The 24,796-nt window shown below is 38.7% G+C and overlaps 1 protein-coding gene across 1 annotated transcript in view; it reads left to right on the top strand.

Annotated features, from left to right (window-relative positions):
• The window catches only part of UNC5A (unc-5 netrin receptor A), a 1,914,539-nt gene that overhangs the window by 185,334 nt on the left and 1,704,409 nt on the right, over positions 1 to 24,796 (top strand). The window lies entirely within an intron of this gene.

Genomic DNA, 24,796 nt, shown 5'->3' with positions numbered 1-24,796 from the left:
CTGTATGAGAGTAGTAAGGGTATGATTGGTTACAGGAAATGTAGATGGTGGGAAGGATGTTCAGTGGTTGTAAGTTAATTGTGGGAGGGACAGGCCAGGTATAAGTGTAAGTGATGTGGGGGTGGGTGAGATTTGGGGGTAGGGTAGGGGAGCGGAGTGAGCCCGCAGGGCAAACAGAGCGGGTAGAGCCAAGTAGTGAGGACAACAATCAGAGATGTGAAAGGTAAGTTCAAGGTAAGGTATACAAGGAGGTCAGGGGTTTACCAGTGGGGGGAAGGGAAGAAAGATAAGACTAAATGGAATGGCACACAGGGGTCTCAATGTTATACTGCCCTCTAGTGGTTATTCCTTGTAACAATTTGAGATATCACAGGGGGAAGATTGGGAGAGTTATTGGGAAAGGAGAGGAAACACTAGAAAGCCAGGGGGTAAGATAGAGGGTAGAGTAATGGATGGTATAGAGGATAGTGAGTGGGAGACTATGGCTGCTGGTATTCCCAGTAGGGACCGCTCACTTAAGCTAATAAAACAGGAATTGGTTACAGTTGTAGAAGATAACACATACTCTTTTATTACAGTTCCTGCTTCCTAGGCAAGTACAGCACAGGGACAACAGTGGCCCTTTTCAGCGCTGGGATGAGGTAACAGAATTTGAGTATGAAGTCTATTATTTCTGTAGGTCTTGACCAGGCCAAGGGGCACAGTATCTGGGGAGGTTAATCCTGTCAGGAGGGTTACAAGCTATGAGAAGAAGTGAAGAGAGGGAACAAAGTGTTAAAAGATCCACAATGTGGAGACATGCAATTCTTCATATAGTCATACAAGAATCCTCTATGCTGTTGAATGCATTTAGTCCTACAAACATCCTCTATGCTGTTAAATGCTACACAATTCTAATCCATTGTTATTCTGGTTCGCCCCCCCCCCCTCAAAAAAAAACACCTATTTGTTGTTAACATGTACTAAGTATCAAAGTAATGTAAATGTTGAACTGTTAATTTTATCAAAAGCAGTGAACTTCTTGCTAAATTGTTTTCTTCCAGTCATAAAAAAGTATCTATCTGCATTTACTGTTGGACCTAAATGTCCATGTAAACAAGCATGCAAGCTAAGGTAAAACCAGGATCTCTGTACACAGTTTTCCTGCCCAGAACATTTGCAGCTCTCCTTATGCTTCTGTTGTCCCTTACATGCCCTGGGGTCCAATGAACCACCAGTGTCTGCAGTAGATATTTTCATAGCCCTTCTGTTGTCTCATCTGACCTGCATCTTTCTCCATTGATTAAAAGCATTATTGTAAAAAATACCTTCACACTGCAGTATCCATAAGATATTACTCTTTCCTGCCATCTCCAATAGATAGCTTAGTTTGCCATGTTTAACATATCAGCAGATAACGAGGTTTTACCCCCCCAGGTTATAACATACTAAGGTTAGACCCTACCACTAGGAAGGGAGGAGGGGTAGCTATACTATACAAAACTACTTTAGATTTGACCTCCGATTCCATACATCCACCCCATGTTGATAATGTTGAAATTCTCATTACCAAGCTTCAAATTAATAAAAACAAAAATATTAACATAGCCTGTGTCTACATTCTCCCAGGTAATAACGCAAACACCCTAGAAGATATCCTCACTTGGCTGTCTAGTAACTACCCTCAAGAAACCATTTTTCTAGGAGACTTCAACATCGACTGGAATATTTGTTCCTCAGAATCTCCAACCATCCATGTAGATCTATACGGATTTACACAGATCATATCCTCCCCTACTATGATTAGTAAACCTAACAACAAAGAGAGTATCCTAGACTGGAGACTCATTTATAGCCATCCTCACATGTATAGAGCCGGTACCCGACCTGAAGACATAAGTGACCATTTTCTTACCTATATGATCAGGCATAAGACTGACATCCCCCACCAACCTACTTGCAAAACAATTAGAAACAACAAAAAATTTAATCCCGCTAATTTCCAAAATGAACTCAAAGCATGTAATTGGGCAGTCCTAAAATGTCTATCACTTGAAGAAGCTGTATTATATTTCAACACCAAATCCCTACCATCCTTGATACCTATGCACCTGCACATTCTATAAGAACTAAAGCAAAAGTTGCTCTGTGGCTTTTAAAAGAAACCAGACAAATGATCTTACTTAGAAACAAAACTTGGACCACTTGGCATACCACAAAATCCCCCTTAGATCAACATAGATTTAGACAACTAAGGAACAACACAAAAAATCTACCACCCTAGATAAAAAAAAAACTTTTACTGCCATTTACAACAGAAGCATTAAAACAATCCGCCAAAGTTTTGGGCAGGCATAAATAAACGTATTCACCCAGGGCAATGCACAACTCCTACCCCCTCAGCTACCATCCAAAAATCTTCGGAAGACGTTGCCAATTCCTTTAATAGTTTCTTCACAGAAACTATCCAGTCACTAGCTAACCAACTATCTCCCAGTTGCCCAAGTCCTAAAGCCGCCACACCTAGTTCTCAACTCCCCTTTAACTTTCAACCAGTTTCCACATCACTTATCCATGCCCTAATCAAGAAACTAAAACCTACCACCCTTGCAGTGGATCTCCTCCCAGTTGAGTATCTACAAAAAGCTGCAGGTGCCATAGCATACCCGGTCTCTATCCTGATCAATAGAACTATATACAGAAGCCACTATCCCTTCCATTTGGAAGACATACCATGTTATTCGACTCCACAAAGGGAGCAGTTCCACTGAACTGTCATATTACAGACCTATAGCTATTTTGTCATCCCTGGTTAAAATTATGGAGAAGTACATCCAGAAACAACTCCTGAGCCATCTCATTCAGCTCAATCCACTGGCTAACTCGCAGCATGGTCTCAGACCATTGCACAGTACAACCATGGCCCTCCTCTCCTTCCCCAATGTTATTAATCAAAACCAAAACAACAATCAGCTTTCTTCTGCCCTCTTTCATGATCTCTCCAAAGCCTTTGACATAGTCAACCACCAACTACTCATACACACCCTTAAAACTATTCTCCTAGATGTCCAGGCTATCCAATGGTTCAAATCATATCTGAGTGGTAGACAACAGGCTGTACTATGGCAGAACAAACTATCTTCCCTTCTACCTATCACCTTTGGGGTCCCTCAGGGCTCTATATTAGGACCCCTATTATTTTCTATATTTATTAATGACCTGTACACAGTCATCCCAACAGCCACCTGCATTCAATATGCAGATGACTCCACTTTGATTTGCTCTGCCAACTTCCCTTTAAGTCTGCAGACTCTATCCCAAAATGTTTTTAATACTTTTGAAAAATGGCTCTGTAATCGACATCTCCTATTAAATCCTAACAAAACGAAGCTACTGCTTTTCTTCCCCACTCGTAAAGCCTCCACTCCAACTTTTACTATTAAATCTAACAATGGCACTGTCATTGTCCCAGATCCCTGTTCCAAACTCTTAGGTGTAACAGTTGATAATAACCTAAAGTTTGATATGCATATTAATCAAACTATTAAAAAAGTTAATAAAAATCTTAGCTCACTAAACAAGATCAAACCTTTCCTCACTCCACTAGCTAGGACAGTAATTGCCCGTACACATCTACTTTCCACCCTCCTTTATGCATCCCCTCTCTTCACGAACTTGAGTAAGTCTGACCTTAATAAACTCTCTAGCTGCTTTAAATATATTGCTAGATTTGTCACTGGAGCAGCATACAGAACACACCACTGTCTGAACCTGAAGAATCTAGGGTGGCTAGAATTGCCTATCCAACTTCAGTACAATCAGCTAATAGTAGCACATAAAATTCTCTACCAACCAGAAAACACACCTGTACTTACAGAAATTATTACCCCTTACAGCAACCTCAAGACACTTCACTCATCCAACAAATTACTAGTCCAAACTCTAAAAAGCAACAACTCATCTGGAGACTCTCTATATGCCAGCTCTGTTGCCAAAAAATGGAACTCATGTCTTGCTGAATTTACTTCAGAACCCGTTCTAACCCAATTCAAAAAAAATCTAAAACAGTACATTAACAGGCAGTGGCTATGTCCTTGCTCTAATCCTGACTAACTCTGGCAATATAAACATGTGGTAAAGAGGTCTTTTGGCCACCCCTGCACTGCTTCCTAATTGTTACTCTATAACAAATCGGATTTATATATGACAGAATGAATGACTTTTATCCTATGTATTTTATCTGTAACAGTGCTTTAACTTGTTTAATGTAACAGTTTTTCTATATGTATATATGGAGCTTTTCTCCCCGGGCCTCCGCTGAAAATGGACAAGTATCCAGTCGGACTATCCCGGTCAACAAATGTAAAATAAATAAATAAGTAAATGTAGCTACTAGGTTTGTAGGTACACAGATTTGGTAAACAAGCTCACTGTGGATTGACCATCAAAGAGCTCAATGCACCACATCCAGTCTTGAAACTTGCAAATCCCCATTTAGTCAGCCCTTTCTTACTCGCGGGTATAGATTAATGGACTGCGTTTAACTGAGAAAGGGAGTTTATTCCATACTTGTGGGTGTGCTTCATAGCTCTCAACTGGTCAGAATTTTAAAGAATGTCCAGATTTTTTGCCTCATGCTTTGGCCTGTTGCTCATAAAATTTATGCATTTCTTGTAAATCACTGAGGATTGAAGTCACTAAATAACATAAATTTGAGTTTCAAACTCCATGTACTTTAGAAAATGGATGCTAATACAAATCCTGTTATTCTAGCAACACTATTTAAAATCTGTACCTACTTTGAGGCCTTTGTCCTCCCATTATTTCAGGCTCTGTCCATATTTCTTGCCCTAGGAGGTTAAGAGGTAGTGTGAGCTTGAGATAAGAAGTTGTAATTTTTTTTCATGGCAGTTATATATTTTTTTTTTATAATAACTAGATAATAATGACAATTGATTTACAGAAGCAATAATGTCATTGACAGAAAACTAGAAATTGCATTTCTTGGTCAAATAACTGAAGACAGTTTCACTATTGATTGATGGTACTGAAACTCCTTACCAGAGGGCTGATGAGCTAGCTGCTAAATGATCTGCAAGTCTTAATCAAGAAGAAAGATTAGAACGCACCAATACTCATTCTGTGTGTCCTTGCTTAAAACTCATTCCCTCCAGTACAACTCTTTTGAGTGTGTACCTTTAACTCCTAGTGTGTGTGGCTTGAGCCTTTAAAAAATGAAGTCATTACCTTACAATTCTAACAAATACTCATTGACAGAGGTCAAATATGAATTTGAATTTGCCATCACGTGTGCTTCAAGATAAGATAAAATATTCTGATACCTTGTATGTAGCATGGATTTGAAATTATTAATGCATGTATGAACAAGTAATATTTGACACCTATTGGAGCAGTAGGCGGTAACTGCGGAAACACCTGGAGGAGCACTCGGCTGTAGTGAGAGCTTGTTATTGCATGATATGAGGTTGTTGTGCAGTGCATGCATGAAAGAGTTCTAGTTAGCAGGTTATAATTATCAGTGCTTGAATAGGAGGTCAGAAAGGTACTTCATGAGTGACCACATCACTTGGGAAATTTTAAAACCAAAATTTCAACATTTAGAATCAGTAGGGGAGAGATGGATGCCCAGAATGCCCCTTTCATTTGTGTGGTAATAAAGGAACACATCTGGTGACCCCCCCCCCCACATGACGAGATCAGGAGAAAATAGTCTGCACTCTCCCTCCCATGATGCCAACACTGACCTATGCTTCCCCACCCCTCTTATAAAAAACAAATGGACATGCACTGGCATAAATAGAACATCTTGTATATAGAAAATCTAATTAGGAAGCCATGGTATCTCACCAAGTATGAGACAACATTCTTTCCATACTTCCAGGAGTACAGGACTTATTAAATACTATTGTTCTAAGTCACTCATATCCCCTCAAGTTGGGCAATAGGATAGTCTGCCAGAATGTAATACAGACCACTAAATCTAAACTTTATCTTGCCATGCTCTGGCAAAGTTAACAGATTCAGATATAATAAATTTTATCAAGACTGAGTGCCGCATTGTGTTCAGATCACTGGAAAGGAAGGTATTGTTAGCCATGGATTACAAACAGTAAGGGTCCCTATAAAGACCTGTATGTCAGGCATATGTCTTCCCTAAGAGATGATGATGAAATATTGACAAGAAAAAGGTGTTGTTGTCTTTGGCTGTACGATAAATCTTACAGCTCTACAGTTCTCTTTGTGAGAAGTTCTTGTACCTTCTTCCATGCACCAAATGATATGTGATTTGGATGAAGACAATGTATAATATTCCATACCTGGTCTGATAAAAGATATGTAGAGGAGAACATTTACTGTCTCCTCCATCCCTCCCTCATGTCTCTGGACCGATGGTCCCTGTTTACCATTTGATATGTCACCATACTTCCTTTCTTTCCCTCATAGTCTCTCTGTTGAATCATTCAGCCCTCCACTTCAGTTTATTTTCTGTACATTTTGCATACTTGTTTGATGACCTCTTCACAAGTATTCCAGAAGTGTACATGGTACTTCAGATGTAGACCTGACTGAGCTGTTTTGGTCACAGAATGATACAGAGCTCTCTTAAGTCACCCTGTCTTCCTCTTTGCACGCTGTTTTTCATGCACTCAGTTTAATTCCAGTAGATAGTTATTTTTCATATTAGATTCCACTCATTTTGTAAGTCATACTATACTGGACAAAGATCATGAAAAAATTCCAACTGTATTTAGTATTAATTTAATTATTGATTGTTTATTTTCTTATTTGTCATCAGCGTATGTAAGGTGATTCAATGTTAATTTTCATATATGAAATATAGTATAAAGCACATAAAGCACATTATAAAATTACATTTGCAGAGAATAAAGAACAAGTAGAGCACATGTTATGTAAGTAACAATGCCATTTGAGTAACAGAGACTATGAGCAAATATGCTGTTAAAAGCAATTAGTACAAGTTTGTTCTAAATCTCAGTTTAGCTCCTCATATCCTTTTAAATCCTAGGATATCCCCTGGCTGCTGTGCGCTCCTGGCCCCTGGGCTTTTCATCCTATCACTACAGCTGGCCTACGCTCCAACAGGGTTAAGAACCCTCTTGGCAACAAAGGACCCTTCCCAACCTATCAGCTGTCTCATCACCCTATAAGTGTTCCCCTGTGCTATACTACGAAAGAAAGGAAGAAACACTCCAGCTGGCCTACGCTCCAACAGGGTTAAGAACCCTCCTGGCAACAAAGGACCCTTCCCAACCTATCAGCTGTCTCATCATCCTATAAGTGTTCCCCTGTGCTATTCTATAAAAGGAAGGAAGAAACACTCCAGCTGGCCTATACTCCAACAGGGTTAAGAACCCTACTGGCAACAAAGGACCCTTCCCAACCTATCAGCTGTCGCATCACCCTATAAGTGTTCCCCTGTGCTATTCTACGAAAGGAAGGAAGAAACACTTCAGCTGGCCTATGCTCCAACAGGGTTAAGAACCCTCCTGGCAACAAAGGACCCTTCCCAACCTATCAGCTGTCGCATCACCCTATAAGTGTTCCCCTGTGCTGTTCTATAAAAGGAAGGAAGAAAGTATGTGTGTTCCTCATACTTGCTGTAAAGCTTATTTGTAGTATGATTGTTCCTCATTCATGTAAGATAAAGCTTCACAGCCTGGGCAGCCAGCAGCCATATCCCCTCTGTAACCTATAGTTTAATACAGCCCCTGTCTGCATTTCACTACCTTCCCTAGCCAAACTGAGCGTCCTTTTTCAGCCCTAGACCAGCCTTCCCCTGAAAATACTACTGTTGTAATACCAGTCCTTGGCCACTAAGTGTCACCCTTATCTAGTCCCTATCTCTCGACTATCCCAAATTCCCAGGAAATACTTATTTTACAGACTACTGTCCTCACCTTGTTACTGTTGTTCTTTCTTACACCTCTTGTTTTACTGTAATCTCCCACCATCATCCTTGGAAACCTTCCACTCTATTTCTTATTCATTCTTCAACTACCTTAACTTATCAGTCAGCATTCCACTGATTGTTCTCCTATTACACTCACTTGTCTCTTCCCATATACCTTGACCTGTGAATATCTCAACTATTAACCTATGTACCGCTATATTTCCCTTACCTTACAACTCCCTGCTTCCATTATTCTGCTCTGTCTCCCCTTTCCCTATCCTCCTTGCACTCCTAGCTAACTGACCCCTAACCTCTCTCCCATCCATTCTACTCTAGCCCCTCCCAGTCTTTTTTTACCTGCTTTTCTCCTTTCCCCCCTCCCCTATTCTACCTCACATCCTCTCTAATCCCATATATACTACCTGCCCTTCTTGGCGCCATCTTTAATTCCTAGGCTATCCCCTGGCTGCTGTGCTCTCCTGGCCCCTGGGCTTTTCATCCTATGTAAGTACTGTATTTGTGATTGTTAACACTGTTGTTAATTGTAGAACAGCCGTTTTTATTTTTTGTTCAACTTGCACATGCAGCTATGCTATTATAACTGATTTCTGTTCCTGGTTGGCATTTTTAACCTCCACGTACTGCTGTTATAGCATTTCCACATGGAGCAGTGCTAGGGAAACTTAAGATAGCCCTGAACAGCTGCAGAATTATTTTCTAAATATTAGTCTGGATGCATACTTCCCTGTGAAGTCTTGCATGTCCCTAGGTCTTGTGCTATACCTATTGTCCATTGTGAATGCTGTAGATAATCGGGGTGCACTATTACTAAACGTGAGCTTAGCTCTGGTATTGGGCAGTAAGTTACTTTTTCTTGCTCTGCGACACTTATATATAGTGTCGCAGCAACCTTACAAGCCTTTAACACAACAGACCTATTGAACGCCATTTGCGCTCCTGTTTCTAAGTGGGGAACTAGTGAACTGCTATATTAATTTTATTCCCTGTACAGGTTTACCCTCACTCAAAACATATGTATACCGGCCTGCACTCCTGGCAACACGAGTAGACACAAGAGTAACCATTACTTTTATTCTCTACCTGCTCGGTATGCGCATTTAACAGACAACGCATACACTTTAGCCACACACGTGGTACAACTTTAAGTAGGGAATACATAGAAAGCTGTACTAACTGTAGCCATAATCTTATTTAAGCTATATTATTTTTCTTGCCTGCACAGGCATAACCTCGCTCAGAACCTACTTATACTTGCTTTCTCTACAGGCAACACGAGCGGACATGGAAGCAATTCTTTAATTTTGTTATATTGCCTGCTCAATATGTGTGTTTACCAGACACCGCATAGCCTTTAATCACACACGTGGACCAACTTCTAAATATCCAGGCTTCTTCAAATGCATAGTGTGTATCTCTAACTACCTTAGCTCAGCTAGGCAGACAGAAGCAAATAAACAAACAGGTTCTGCAATGGTCTAGATATTTTATAGCCATAACCTTCAACCTCTGCCACGGTTTAGATATTTTATAACCTCAACCCTACAAGCTTTCTAGCTTTGTGGTTTATATTACTGCAGCTAAACAGAAGTCTTTATTTATGACATGTCCATGCAATGCGACTGCAACTAGCCATTGCTGGATAAACAACTGAATGATGAAACTGTTTTTTAATACATACAGAAACTGCTTTAATAGTACATGTACTGTTTTTTAATACATACAGAAACTGCTTTAATAGTACTTGTACTTATGAGTGTTATATTTTGTCAGGTCTAGCACAGTGTCTTTTCTGTTTACATATACCAGTGTAGAGAGAGATATATCTTAGCTGCAGTTGTATGTGGGACAGTAACATTCAGTGAGTTATTTAACCATGCTCTGACTATATAGATGTACCGATAATTGATTCAGACCAAAGTAATTGTCAATTATCCTATAGTATCTAATATTGTTCTATAACTGTTTAATAGATGAATGATTTTATCCTTTCCTGTACTGAACCAGCTTTGGGAATATATGTATAATTGTGGAAGTTTATGGATATGTTTGGGCATTTGTGACTGAACTACCTTACTAAGGTTTTTGTTTCTTCTCTCTCTTTGCTTGCTGTCTTGTTCTTTTCTGACTGCTGTCAGCACTCCAGCTGGCCTATGCTCCAAAAGGGTTAAGAACCCTCCTGGCAACAAAGGACCCTTTCCAACCTATCAGCTGTCTCATCACCCTATAAGTGTTCCCCTGTGCTATTCTACGAAAGGAAGGAAGAAAGTATGTGTGTTCCTCATACATGCTGTAAAGCTTATTTGTAGTATGATTGTTCCTCATTTATGTAAGATAAAGCTTCTGAGCCTGGGCAGCCAGCAGCCATATCCCCTCTGTAACCTATAGTTTAATACAGCCCCTGTCTGCATTTCACTACCTTCCCTAGCTGAACTGAACATCCTTTTTCAGCCCTAGACCAGCCTTCCCCTGAAAATACTACTGTTGTAATACCAGTCCATGGCCACTAGGTGTCACCCTTATCTAGTCCCTATCTGTCTAGTATCCCAAATTCCCAGGAAATACTTATTTTACAGACTACTGTCCTCTCCTTGTTATTATTGTTCTTTCTTACACCTCTTGTTTTACTATAATCTCCCATTATCCTCCTTGGAAACCTTCCACTCTATTTCTTATTCATTCTTCAACTACCTTAACTTACATTATCAGTCAGCATTCCACTGATTGTTCTCCTATTACACTCACTTGTCTCTACCTGCTCCATTCGCCCTGCGGGCTCACTCTGCTCCCCTACCCTGCCCCCAATTCCCACACACCCCCCAGTACTCCTACATTTATTCCTCTAAAGCCACACTCCATCACATCTGCTCCAATATAACACTTCGACTCATTAACACTCCCACTCCTCCTTGTCTCAAAACCTCACCTGTTATTACATTACCTCCTATCCCTCCTCTACATCACCACTCCTGTTGATATATCTCCTTACCTGTTCGCACATACTTACCTCCCATGTTTCTTCCACTCGATAAATCTAATATAATGGCTATATTTACCATCCCACACCAAATAAAACTATTACTCTTGGTCTCACGCTTTCCTACTCTAACTATTGCCTATCTGCTAACCTCCTATGAACAACCATTATACCCCACCCTTCTCTTCCCCTCCAAATACACTTCTACACCAATACTAGCTATCTCTCAAAACTACATAAACATCACATCCAAACCCTGCTACCTGCAAGCTAAATATCATGGACTATCTCAAATTAAATATACCAAGCTAAATATTAAAAAAAATCACTTAACTATTATTGCAACCTTCATTACCCTATAAATAGAATACACCTCCACTCCTTAATAGATGGGGACATTCATCCTAAACCTGACCCAATCAATACCTTTTCCACTGAACAGTGCAACCCTAACAACTCCAGTACCCATGCTCCTAGTAAACCTTCTAACTCACGCTATATAGCACATCTCAATATACCTAGTATTAACAATAAAATTGCCCACCTCCACACCCTCCTAGATGTTCACCTATTTGACATCCTATGTCTATCTGAAACATGGCTAAAACCCACAACTAAAGACAATGAAGTCACCCCACCTGGTTACAATATCCTTAGACTGGACCGCACAGCCAAAAAGGGAGGCGGGGTAGCAATCCTCTATAAATCAGAGCTTCAACTTAGCACTACAAACCTTAGACCACCTTCTGACAATAATGCCGAAATCCTCATTTCAAAATTTCAGATCAACTCATGTAAATCTATATACATCATTTGCATCTACCTTCCCCCAGGAAACAAAATTATAACTCTTGAAAATATCCTTAACTGGCTTTCTATTAATCTCCCACTAGAAACCATAGTCCTAGGAGACTTTAATATCGACAGGAAGTCCTGCAGTACTGTACACCCTACCACCCATATTAACCTATATGGCTTCTCGCAAACTATTAACTCCCCACCCAGAATTAATAAACCCAATAACAAAGAAAGTACCTTAGACTGGATTCTTACTAATACTCCTCATCAAACATACCAAGTAGGAACCCTTCCAGATGATCTAATTGACCACTCACTAACTTTTATTATCAGACACAAAACCAACCTAACTTACCCAAACAATTTCAGGATAATACGCACCAAAAAGCATTTTAACCCTGAACTTTTCCAAACAGAACTCAAGCAGTGTAATTGGTAACCTCTAAAATCCCTCCCACTAAATGAAGCAGTGGAATACTTTAATTCCACATTCTTAGCCATCCTCGACCACCACGCCCCAACTCGCTCTGTTAGAAATAAAGCTAAACCTGCCCCTTGTCTCTCCAAAGCTACTAGGCAAAAATCCTTCTTAGAAACAAATTCTGGGCAAAATGGCGTACTTCTAAAAATCCTACAGACCACCAAACCTTTAGACAACTTAGAAATAATACTAAAAAAGCCATCCTGTTAGATAAAAAGAACTTTTGTTTCCAACTACAACAAACTTACCATAAGAAACCACAAAAGTACTGGACTAGCATTAACAAACTACTATACCCAGGTCAATCTATCACACCTAACCCACAAGGCTCTAACCCTGAGAATCCCACACATACAGCTAATGCCTTCAATTCTTTCTTCACAGACGCTATTCAAACTCTTGCTAGTCAACTATCTCCAGATACCTCAAATCTGCCTACATCTACTACAAGCCCACCTCCATCATTTCAGTTAAAACCAGTTTCAACTTCCCTTGTTTGCTCCCTTCTCCAAAAACCAAAACCTACCACCCCCTCAGCTGACAAACATTCTGGTTAACAGAACCATAAGTGAAGAAACTATCCCATCTATCTGGAAAATTTCTCACATCATCCCACTACATAAAGGTGGGAATTCTAACGACTTTCTAAAGTCCTATAGCTCTACTATCTCCTCTAGCAAAAATAATGGAGAAATGCATCCATAAACAACTACTTAACCACCTACTCCAAAATAACTTACTTGCCAATTGTCAACATGGATTTAGACCTTTTCACAGTACTACCACTGCCCTGTTATCCTTCACAGACTGCATTAGCAAAAACCGTAACAACAATATTCTCTCCTATGCAGTCTTTATTGATTTATCTAAAACTTTCGATATGGTTAATCACCAGGTCCTTTTAAATATACTGAAATCCCTCTCACTTGAACCTCTAGCCATAAATTGGTTCAAATCTTACTTAGACAATAGACAACAGGCTGTGCTATGGGATAATAATCTATCTACACACCTCCCTATTTCCCTAGGTGTTCCTCAGGGCTCCATATTAGGCCCACTCCTATTTTCCATTTTTATTAATGACCTTCACTCAGCAATTCCTGACACCACCTGTATTCAATATGCAGACGACTCCACAATAATTTGTTCAGACACTTCTCCAACTGAACTACAATCCCTTAACCAAAAAGCATTCAATACAGTAGAACAATGTTTTTTAAACTGCTGCCTCCTCCTAAATCCCAAAAAACTAAACTTTTACTTTTCACTCCAACCCGAAAATACACACCAATAAATTTCACACTCGTATCTAATAATGGCACTATCATATCTCCCGACTCAACCACTACACTCTTAGGAATAACAATAGATAACAACCTTAGCTTCAACACTCATATAAACAGCACAATAAAAACAGTCAGCAAGAAATCGGGGTCCCTCTTTAGAAACAAACCCTGTCTTACACCAGTAACCAGGACTGCCATAGCCAGAACTCACTTAATCTCCACCCAACTCTATGCTTCACCCATATACACTAATCTTTCTAAAAACAACCTCAACAAACTGACAATCTCCTATAATAATATTGCTAGATTTGCCACTGGCTCTCTTTTTAGAACTCATCATTGTCTTAATCTAAAGCAACTAGGATGGCTAGAGTTCCTAAACCAGCTTCAATTTCATCAGCTTGTCATAGCCCATAAGACCCTGTATCAACCCACCAACACCCCAATACTCTCTAACCTCATTACCCCATACAACAATCTTAAAAATTTACACTCCTCAAACAAGCCGCTTATCAACACCAGCAGATCCAACAACTTAGCAGGAGACTCTCTGTTCTCTAATACTGCTGGAAAGCACTGGAATCTTCTTCCCATTGAACTCATATTTTTGCCTTCATTGACACTTTTTAAACAGAATCTAAAACTATTTCTCAGTACACATTGGCTATGCCCCTGTACTAACCCTGACTAACTTTTTCTCTATACACTAATTTGAATACTCTTCATCTTTATAGACTTATCCTTAATGAACCAAAGAGCATGTTATCACAATTTAAAAATATGTATATATGTATATAGTAACATCTCTTGCGCATTACCTTTTACTGTTTTGTGTTATGCTCACTAGGAGTATTGTATTTGTTATTAACAACAGCTGTTATATGCTTGGACTGTTGCAACATACTATATTGTATTTATGTATGTGTCTTGGAGCTTTTCTCCCCGGGCCTCTACTGAAAATGGACATGTATCCAGTTAGTCTAGCCCAGTCAACAAATGTAAAATAAAATAAAATAAATAAATATCTAGAAGATTTAGTGAAGCAATAAAAGGCATGTTTCCTCCTAAGATAGTGATAACCATCCTCACAAACATACTCTCTAACATTCAGCACAGTTATATGTCACCTGGTTTAACTTCCTAATATCCAAAAAATCATATTCTGTATGTCCTGAAAATGTACTGTACCATCCTGGACATTTCTGAGCCCTAGAAAACATCAACTACATCAGCTGGTAGAGTTCTTAGTCCCAAAAATGAACAGTTTATTAACCAACACATTTCAGATAGGCTCGCATCTAATATATCATCTACTACCACTTCCTGAACCCTAAAAGTGCACATTATATTAAACAACAGATTTCTACAAGTTCATTTGTGTACATAGCTTCATAAATTCTGTCTTTCAGTTATAGGCCCTAAGGCCATAAATGAACAATGACTCCTTTAATGTTGGATCAAATGCTAAATTCCCAACCCAGTTATCAAAATTTCTTTTAAAACATGATAAAGAACTAGAAAAACAGATGGCACAAAGCAGTTTGTTCCATGTAACTGGGATGGTTTGTGTTAAATAGGCTCCCCTTAATTTGGTATTATTGAGTGTAATAAAGAAATTGTTCTTGTAGGTGAAAGCATTTTGATAGACTTCAAGATTAAGCAATGTCTGCTAGATTTGATTATTATACACTTTATATGCAAGCATACCTCTGATTTGTACAGATTTTCACAGACTGTCTAGATTTTTAGCTCATATTTTTAACCTGTTCCTCATAAAATTTGTGTTTTTTCTGGCAAACCACTGGGGTGATCTGAGGACTGAAGTCACTAAATAATAACATACATTTGAGTTTCTGACTTCAAGTCGTTCAGGAAATGTATGGTAAAGCAAACTCTGTTAGTCTAGCAACTTTCTATGTTTATAAGAGCAATATTTAAAATATGTCTCTATTTTTGGGCCTTTGTTCTCTCATTTTGTCAGGCTATGTCCAGATTTCTTGCACTAAGAGGTTGAGAGGTATGGATGCAAGCTTTAATTTACATCTGTAATATCTGCATTGTAAATATGTAACTTATGATAGTGGCATCTTTCAATATGTATGTTAAACTTTATAATATGGGAATTATTTTATTAAATTTCCATTAACATTTGCTAACTTCAGTTAATTTACAGTTAATGTAGAATACATTATTGTATTTTAAGACTGGGTGGATAGAGGTCTTGTATAGACTGGCTATGTCATGTCTTAACAATATCATTTTTTGGTCCTCTTGGACCTCGTGACACTGGCCTGGCCCCAAGGGCTCCACATTCATGATGGGTCTACCAGCCATTCTTCTTCCCCCCCCCCTAGACTACTCGGTATTTGCTGGAGCAAGGTCATCCTGACATCTATGCTTCTCTCTGGGAGGGGATTTCATTTTATATACCCAACCACTTTTCACTTTCCCCACCTCAGTGCTCAGTGACCATGTCCAATGGCAAGTCCTCTCTTTGGATCATGCTCCCCCTTCAGGAGTATTATCGATGAGTGCCTTTCTGGGATCATAGCACAGGCTGATCGCAGGCGTTGTGGAACCTCTGATTTCTGTGTAAGTTGTAGTTACAGTGTACAGAACATCAAAGCATTCTTCAATAATTGCTTACATTAGCTGCGTGACTAGAAGTACAGTTGCTGAATTGTGTTCAACTATGTGAGGACTGACAATTGTTTGACACATGCTGACTTCTCTCTATATAGATAGACATAGATAGAAAGATAGATAAGGCAGATAGATAGATAGATAGATAGATAGATAGATAGATAGATAGATAGATAGATAGATAATCAGACAGAGAGAGAGATAGATAGACAGACAGAAAGATAGTCAGAGAGCTAGATAGATAGATGGACAGACAGACAAATGGATAGATATATTTAGATATCGATGTTTGGCTCCATGCTAAGAAACAAGTTTTTGAAATTCAGCTAGATAGTAAAACAAATGAGTGTCAATCACAACTGTTTCACAAGTAAGACAGGCTTTAATATACATAGATATATAAAAATGATAGAGAGATCGATATAATATAAATACATAAATATATGGACATATACAAAATGGCATATCCTGCATTGTAACATGATCCAGAGAAAGTGAAGAATGTGTTTTAGCATGGGTCTGACATCTCCACTCACCCACAGCACCATTACCATGAGCTTGACAAGGGGTAAGTCCTCTGCTGACTTGTTCCCAGTTGTCACTGGGTCACATTGTGATCAAAAGGCTCAAAAGTTTTATCTACTTATGTAAACATATATATATATAGATAGCATTTTTTTCAATTTGTTGTTAGGATGTCTTTTGCTACTATGTGTACTATAAATGTATTTTGTTATAGTTTGTAAACATTTGTTGGTTGTTGTCTTATTACGTCATTCATTTGTTTAACCTTCTTGGAGATCTTCTCCCCAGGACTCCATTGAAAACAGGTTCCTTCAGCCCAATGCACTATCCTGGGAAACAAACTGTAAATAAAATAAATAAAATGATACTCTAATGTATATAAGGGTGTATATACATGTATACATATATATATATATATATATATATATATATATACACACACACACACACACACACACACACACACACACATATATATATATATATATATATAGAGAGAGAGAAAGAGAGATTTGCTTACATGGCAGACAGACAGATGCACGCTCATACAAACACATGTTGTGGTGTAGCCTGTGAAGCACCATAATGTAGCAAGTTATGCTATGTCGTGTTACATACAGTGAGTGTGACTCAACCGAAAATGATGCTACTCATCTGGAGCAGGAGTGGGGTGCTAGATGCACATTATCTAAACACAGGCTGGCACTGCAGCTTATTTTCTAAAGCAATACTTCATCTCAGAATATTTTGTTCACTTTGTGCTAATCCATGAAGCACTCCTGTTACCATATCTTAATACTCAGATACAGTGGCTTTTCTCTATAAACACATGCCTACATTATTTAAAGAAACTATGTTATTCTAAATAACCCTCCAATTTCACTCAAGCCTCACATGTGCATTGCCCCAGTCCTCATAATGTGCAGTCATGCCCCTATCGTCTTCTCACCTGTGTCTTCTCCATATACTTTTATTCATGTATTCCATTTCCATGTTCACATTTTCACTCCTCCGTTCCTTTACCTACAAATTGGTTTAATCGAATTTTGCTTGTAACAATGGGAGCAAATTCAGGATCTTCATCTCCTTCTTCTGTAGCCCTCTTTTTTGATTAGCAAATGACCCCTGTGAAATTGAGGTCAGGTGCTGCAGATATTCGAATGGAGAAACCTTCCTTTCATCAGAAAAGCTGACATGACACTAGTCATCAAACAATTGCATTAACGATGTTTATGCTGGGGCAGGCTGTCCTAGTACCTTTTCAAGATGGTGCTTACAAAGACAGCATGCCTAAAATGTTTGTATGAAGTAACATTGCCCTATTGTGTGACTCTTCCCTTTCCTTACCCTCATAAAAGTCAATATGTTTTCAAGACTAATTCTTTTTTGGGATGGTAGAATAGTGACAGGAGACCTGTCAGATGTGCCTTTCATGCCTCCAGCCATACCTGTCAAAAAATATGTCACTGTTGAACTTTCTACTTTTATTATGACCACAAAGTTAACCTGTTGTGTAGACATTCATTACATTTAACAAAGAATGAATTTAGGAAGCCCAATCTAATCTGTTGCTTAGGAATAAAATTAGTTGTATGCAGAGATTAAAAATATGTATTTATATTCACTTAAGAAGCTTTCATAAATATATGTTATACTTTAATATTAGCTTAATATCAGAAAAAAACTTTTTGATAGTGACATTGAGACTACTAGCTAGCAGGCTGTTGTGAAGTGTGGAAGGCAGAGATTTGAATTCTCTTGGAAAATTTTCTGAGCTTACACTGCTAACTTACAAAGCCTCCTTTTGCATAGAGCATCTGAGTAACTTACTGAATTAGTGTACAAGACAAGAATTGCAAAACATTGACCCTGAACATAACATGCTTAAATTTCACTGAACCCTGCAATGACTTCTCTTTGTCCAGTGTCAAACATGGCTGCACACTGCCTCTTACTGGGCACATGTCATTCTGTCAAAAGGCGATTTCACTGAAAGAAAAGAAACTGAAGCCAGTTCACAAAAACGCATTTAATGAAAGTGGAGATCATCTTTTTCTCTACGCATGTGCAACCTCTGAGTTGGCATATATAATTTGGTCGGTTGTGGGGATGCCAGGGGTGAGGGGGGGGGGCTTCAATGTTCACTGAAGGCAGTTTTGGTGAACTGGTTTCAGCTTGTGTTCATCAAAACCCCCTTTGATAAATCGATAGGAATCCTTTTTCACCATGTTCTTAAGTTTGTGAATCATTGGAAGTCAGTAATCATTTTTGTATTTCTGTCCAGGGAAGACCTACTAACAGTAAATATATTTGCTTGTTCTTTCTTCATACATTTGACTTTTTCGTGGCTGGAGCTCTGCTCTCAGTCACCAATTCTAGTGTCAGTTCTGCAGTGAAAAAGTAAAATCCGTGTCTAATAATCAGATGGAAACTGGTCTGTATGACTGGAAATGATGCATTCAACAGCAAAATATATGTGGTTAGAATTTCAGCCTTATAAGGGAAGACTGGAAGTAGCAGGTGTGATATGGAGACATCAGACTGCTCCAATTTCCTTTTTCATAGCTTCATGCGTATATATTACTCTAAGAACCCCCAGAGCCTTTGTAATCCTAGTCATGCAACCCAACTGAGTCCCTTGGTATCTTGGATGTTTATATTAGGAGTGGGTGTGTTAGGTCTTTGCTAAAGATTATATGGACAGGGCATGCTATTTTGGACACAATTTACTGTTTGTCTGTGTCCATCAGAGACATGGCGCCAGACCTGGGGTGAATTTCTGATTTCCCATCCATTGGTCAAGATTTAGGTCAAATAGGGTTTGGTAGGGACTCTGTTTCACATGAATGGGGATCATTCAGGTTCATAGGTTCATAAGTAGGTACTAGCATATCGGCCCAAGGGCCTAAGTAAGCCTAGCCAACAAGGTTCCCTGGCTTACGCCACCCAAGAAAATTATTTTTCTGTGCCCTTGTTGAGCAGAGCCACAGAAATGATCCCCGGGGTGTATTTCCTATTTTCCATCCACTTATCAAGATTTTTCTTGAAGAGTGTTAATGAGGAACTTTGCTTGACATAGATGGGTAGCTTGTTCCAGAGTATGGGAAGTCTCTGGGACAGGAATCTATCCCTCAAGTATGTCCTGTTTATTGTGGTGACAAGATTTAGGTCCCTAGAGCATGCAGCTTGGAGGGATTGGGATTTCTTTAGGTGTAGCATGTCCAACACCTCTGGGTTTGACATAGCTTTATATGTTAGGCAGAGATCACCTCAGAGTAGGCGATATGCTATGGAGTAAAGCTGGAGTTTTTTGAGACAGTCAGTGAGGGGCATCTGTTTGAGGCCAGTGATGCTCTTTGTGAGGTATTTCTGTGGCCTTTTCAGCTGCTGCAGATGTCTTGTGAGGTACATTCCAAAAGGGGCATTGTACTTTATAATGGGTCTAATGAGTGTCGAGTAGAGGGAACAATGACATCTTTTTTCCTAGATGACAACCCTTTTCTGATGAGGTGTGCCATGTAGAAGGATTTCCTGACTACTGTGGCAATGTGATTATCAAAGGAGAGACTACTGTCTACCTGGGTCCCCAGGTCTCTTATCACACATTCGGCATCAAGTAGACTGCCGTGTATGTGGTAGTTCATGAGTACAGAGATTTTACCAAAGGGGATGACAATGCACTTTTTGGCACTGAGCTTGAGGCCATGGGTCTGACACCAGGCATCTGTCTCAGTGAGGCCCTTCTGTAGGATGTCCACATCATTTGGGGAGTCAACTATGGCTCCTAGTTTGCAGTCATCTACAAACTTCATTAGCTAAAGGCCGTCTGTGTTAGCCTGTACTTCAGAGAAGTAGATACTAAACAGGACAGGTCCCAGGACTGAACCCTGTGGTACTCCACTTGTCACTGGTTTGAAGTCATATTTGGAGTCTGCAACTTTTACAGTCTGGGTTCTGTCAGTGAGCCAATTGGCAACCCATCTTGTGATGTAGGGATTTATACCTAGTTTAGTGAGTTTAGCTATAAGTCCAGAATGGGGTTGGTGTTGAAAGTCTTGGCGAGGTCAAGATAGGCTGTGTGAACCATCTTACCCTTGTCTACAGCTTTGGTGACTGCCTCAAAGAAGTGGATCAGGTTCAGGAGGCATGATCTGCCTTTCACAAACCTGAAATGGGTAGGGTCCAGAGTTTGGAGGTTACTAATTTCTTTGAGACACATATGTCTCCATCATGTACTATTCACGTCACAAGTAAAACTTAAATCCTTAGATCTAGTAGTTCTGATGCTGTTTGTATTGCAGATGTGAACAATTTCAGTCAGAAATGGATTCAAGGATACCTTGTATGTGATGCATAAATTGCCTCTCAAAAGTCCATAGGAGATTGAGTATAAAGATAGGGTTTTAAAGGTGATCTGCATAGGACAGTGTATTTATGCCCTGCATTCTGCTGGTAAGGGACCTTTGTGGGCTTTCCACTTTTTGCATGTGTCTTGTTCGGTACATGCTGAAGGGGGAATTATACTCAATGATGGGTCTGAAGCAGCACAAGTACATTAGCACGATGACTTCCCTAGACCTGGAAGCCATGTCCTTACATATAAGTTGGGTGGCAAAGAATGATTTCCTTACAACCTTTGTCACATGTTGACCAAAGACCAGATTACTTTCTACATATGTTCCCAGATCCTTGACTACCAACTCAGCTCTTAAAGGTAGCTTATCAATGGCATAATTTCCCTGTTTGGCTTATTTTAAGTCATACCTCTTAATGCATCTGAAGGAAGAAGGCCAGGTACTAAGAAGTTACCAAGAGCTACAGCTGCCCCCACCTCCCTGCAACACTGTTAATGAATGAATAGATGTAACACATTGTACACAGGACAGATGTCACTGAACCTGACAGGCACAGGCTTTGCACCAAAATCATGATTCTTCAGGATATAAATCTAGTGTAGGTGAAAAATAGCATGGCAACGTGCTTATTTGCACTTTGGTGTGCTGTGATGTTCAATAATAATGTGAATTAGAGTAAGTTTCAAGCGATACAATAGTATTTACAACATGACATTCAAGAACTACTTTGCTATATCACCAATTATGTGCAAAGACATTTCCTCACACCAGATTTGCACTTAGGAATCCCTCTCACTAGTTTTACAGTTTTGAATACTAAAATATGTGCAAGCAAATGAATAGTGCAAGAGTGCACTTAATGTTGATTAGTGTTCTGTTTCTCTTTGTTCAGGCTTTTTAAATGTGAAGAACTCTGTCTCAGATAAGAAAAGCAAAAATAAAAGACAATTCACCCCTCAGAAAAGTGGGGGGCCACATCTAGTTAGAATGTCTACTCGCTTTTTACAGGAGGAGAGACAACATAAAACCAAAATTACATCCCCCCTGTTTAGACTGAGATAAAATTAAACTAACAATTCAATAACTTTCATATCATCAAAGAGTTGTAACTCTTCTTCAGGTAGCAGTGTTGTTAGAGTAGAGTACACAAATATGTTCAGCAATGATGTTTGTTTTCCTCCTGTTTTTGTACTGATTTATTATAACAATTAACATCAGCATATTTGTTTTAATTTTTCAGATATTTAAAAAAGGATATTTCATTAATTTTATAATCAGTCAGTTGATTCACTTGAAATTTCTGCTACTGTCAGACTTAGGAATCTCTGCCTCTTTGCCATTGTGACTTTCAGAATAAGTTCTCTAATAGTTCTGCAAAATAAATTTGGTACAAAGTTTTGATTTATACTGAGAACACTCAGAATTAAAATCTTCAAAACTCCCATGCCCAGGTCCCTTTTCTTCCATTCATGAATTAAATGGGGTAACATTTTAAATTTAGAAAAGACTCAGTAACATTTATCCATCCAATGTTAGTGAGTCACCTCCAGATTCTATAATAAACTCTATGAACAGTTGCAGTCATCCACAAAGTTTACTAGGCAAGTAGAAAATGGAGGTAGATTGCCAGGCCTTTCTTCCATATTGAAAACATACCTGCAGACAATCAAGAGTCACAAATCCCCCTACTGCATGTCTTTGGGATGTGGGTGGAAACTGGAGTACCCCCCCCCCCCAAAAAAAGAAGCATGTGACCACAGGGAGGGCATGCAGACTATACACAGAAGGCACTTCATCTGAGAAATGAACAAGAAGACCTCCAACTGTGCAGCAACATTTACACCTGTTGTGCCACAGTGCTGGCCAGTATAATTTTTACACTAAAGAAACAAAAAAAAATTTTTTTTTAACTTAAAGAAATGTCCAGTAAATTCTGAAACTGCTGCAAAATATTGCTGTTTGCAGTTCCACAAATGTCTCAGTGAATTCAATTGGCATCTGATAGTCTTTTTTTGCTTGAAGTCATGAACAGGGTGTTGACCTTAAGTGTTTTATTTATTTACTTATTTGTTTGTTTTCTGTGGTAGAGTGCTAATCTCCATGGAAAAATGTTTTACTTTCCCCTGAAGTAACCTGTAACTTGGCATTCTGCTGAGCTCAATCTGCCTTGAAAAGGAACAATTCTATGTCCTGATGTTCGTTTGCAGGAGGCTGCCAAAAAGTGTGTGTATGTGTTTACAGGTATGGAAATTAATGTTCAGACTGCCATAAATATAATTATCACCTACATTTTTACATGAGAGAAACAGAGAGGGAGAAAATAAAGAGACTAAAGATGCGACAGGCAGTTGTAAGTTTATTGAAGCAGTGCATTGTTTGCCTCCGAGGCTTCTCTTGGAGTTAGCAAAACTGTCATCTGCAAATTGATGTATTGTTAACATTCCCTTAAGTCCTTTCATTTGCGTGATAAAAATGGAAAAAAAATAATCACACTCTGTCAGGAGCTGTATTCCATTCTCATTTAACAGTATATATCCTTAGGTTATCACAGTTAAGAATTGACAACTTTTTTTTTCTCTCCAGGGAATCTTGTGCCTGTTTTTTATATATTGCTTTTTTTCATTTTGTTTAAATAATAAATAGCATAGGCAGTAGACCTATTTGGCATTTTCTGAAATTGGAAATTGGGAAGAGGGACAATATTGACATTCTTTCCACAGAACGTATCCATTTCAGAACTTTTGTTCTGTAGAAAATGTGTGACGTAGGAAAGAACTGTGTTTTCAAAATGTAGACTTTGTTGTCAAAGATAGTATACATGAATCACTTGCTTAGGGGTTTGCACATTATCAATAAAAGCTAAAGTGTGCGCAACTAAGCATGAAAAAATGTAGTGTGTATGCCATTTATAAAAATATGTTTTTAAAGTAAAAAAATCTTAAGATACTGTGATAAAATGCTAACTTTATTATGGTCTATTAAAGGTTTGCCAAAACATAAAATTCAGATTTATTTATGTGATGGAGCATATCTTCCAAATCATCTGGAGCCCACTACATTCTTTAGCCATTGTCCTGCTTTTGCATTGGCTGTCTTTTTGCTTTTATAAATGTATTTTTTTTGTGTTACTTTTACCAACAGAATAAGTAGAATGTAAAATCAACACACCCATTTTCAGCTGTGGCCTCAATTTAAAACACAATAGTAAGTTGCACAACCTTGAATAAGTACCACAAGGTCTCCATTTAGGAAACAGGCTCACTAGGCGTATGTGCTTCCTAGCTCATACTGCGGCCAAGATGTACCTTGAGAGTCACTATACCAGGTTTTTTTTTTATTTAGCATGCTACTTATCTGATTACAGTACTGTTTCCTGTGAAGATCACACCACTGTAACCAAGAACAAACATATCAGTATTGATAGTTTTCAAGGAAAAAAATAAACAGTTGCTTTGCATATTAGGAATGAAATCTTAAATATTGAAAGCAAAAGGGCAGAATCTGAGATATAGTTACTCTCAGCATGAGATGACAGAGCATAGAGGAAGTTCATTTTCAAACTAAATGATATAAGTTTTAATGCATATCATTATTAAGTTGGGCTGTTTATTTATCTGGCTATTAATCTATTTCTTTGTTTATTTAATAATTCATTTATTCACTCATTTTATTTATTTTATTTGACATTTGTTAAGAGGCAAAATCAGACTGGAATAATATCTTATTTTTCAACGAAGGCCCGGGAGAATAACTCCACATTCTCATAATATGGTTGCAACTATATAGCAAAGTTATTATAGA

Source organism: Protopterus annectens, chromosome 4.part0 (genome assembly GCF_019279795.1).
Source record: "Protopterus annectens isolate FY-2018-M chromosome 4.part0, PAN1.0, whole genome shotgun sequence".
Lineage (NCBI taxonomy): Eukaryota > Metazoa > Chordata > Ceratodontiformes > Protopteridae > Protopterus > Protopterus annectens.
The sequence above is the reverse complement of the archived record's forward strand: the minus strand, read 5'-3'. Positions and strand labels throughout refer to the sequence as shown.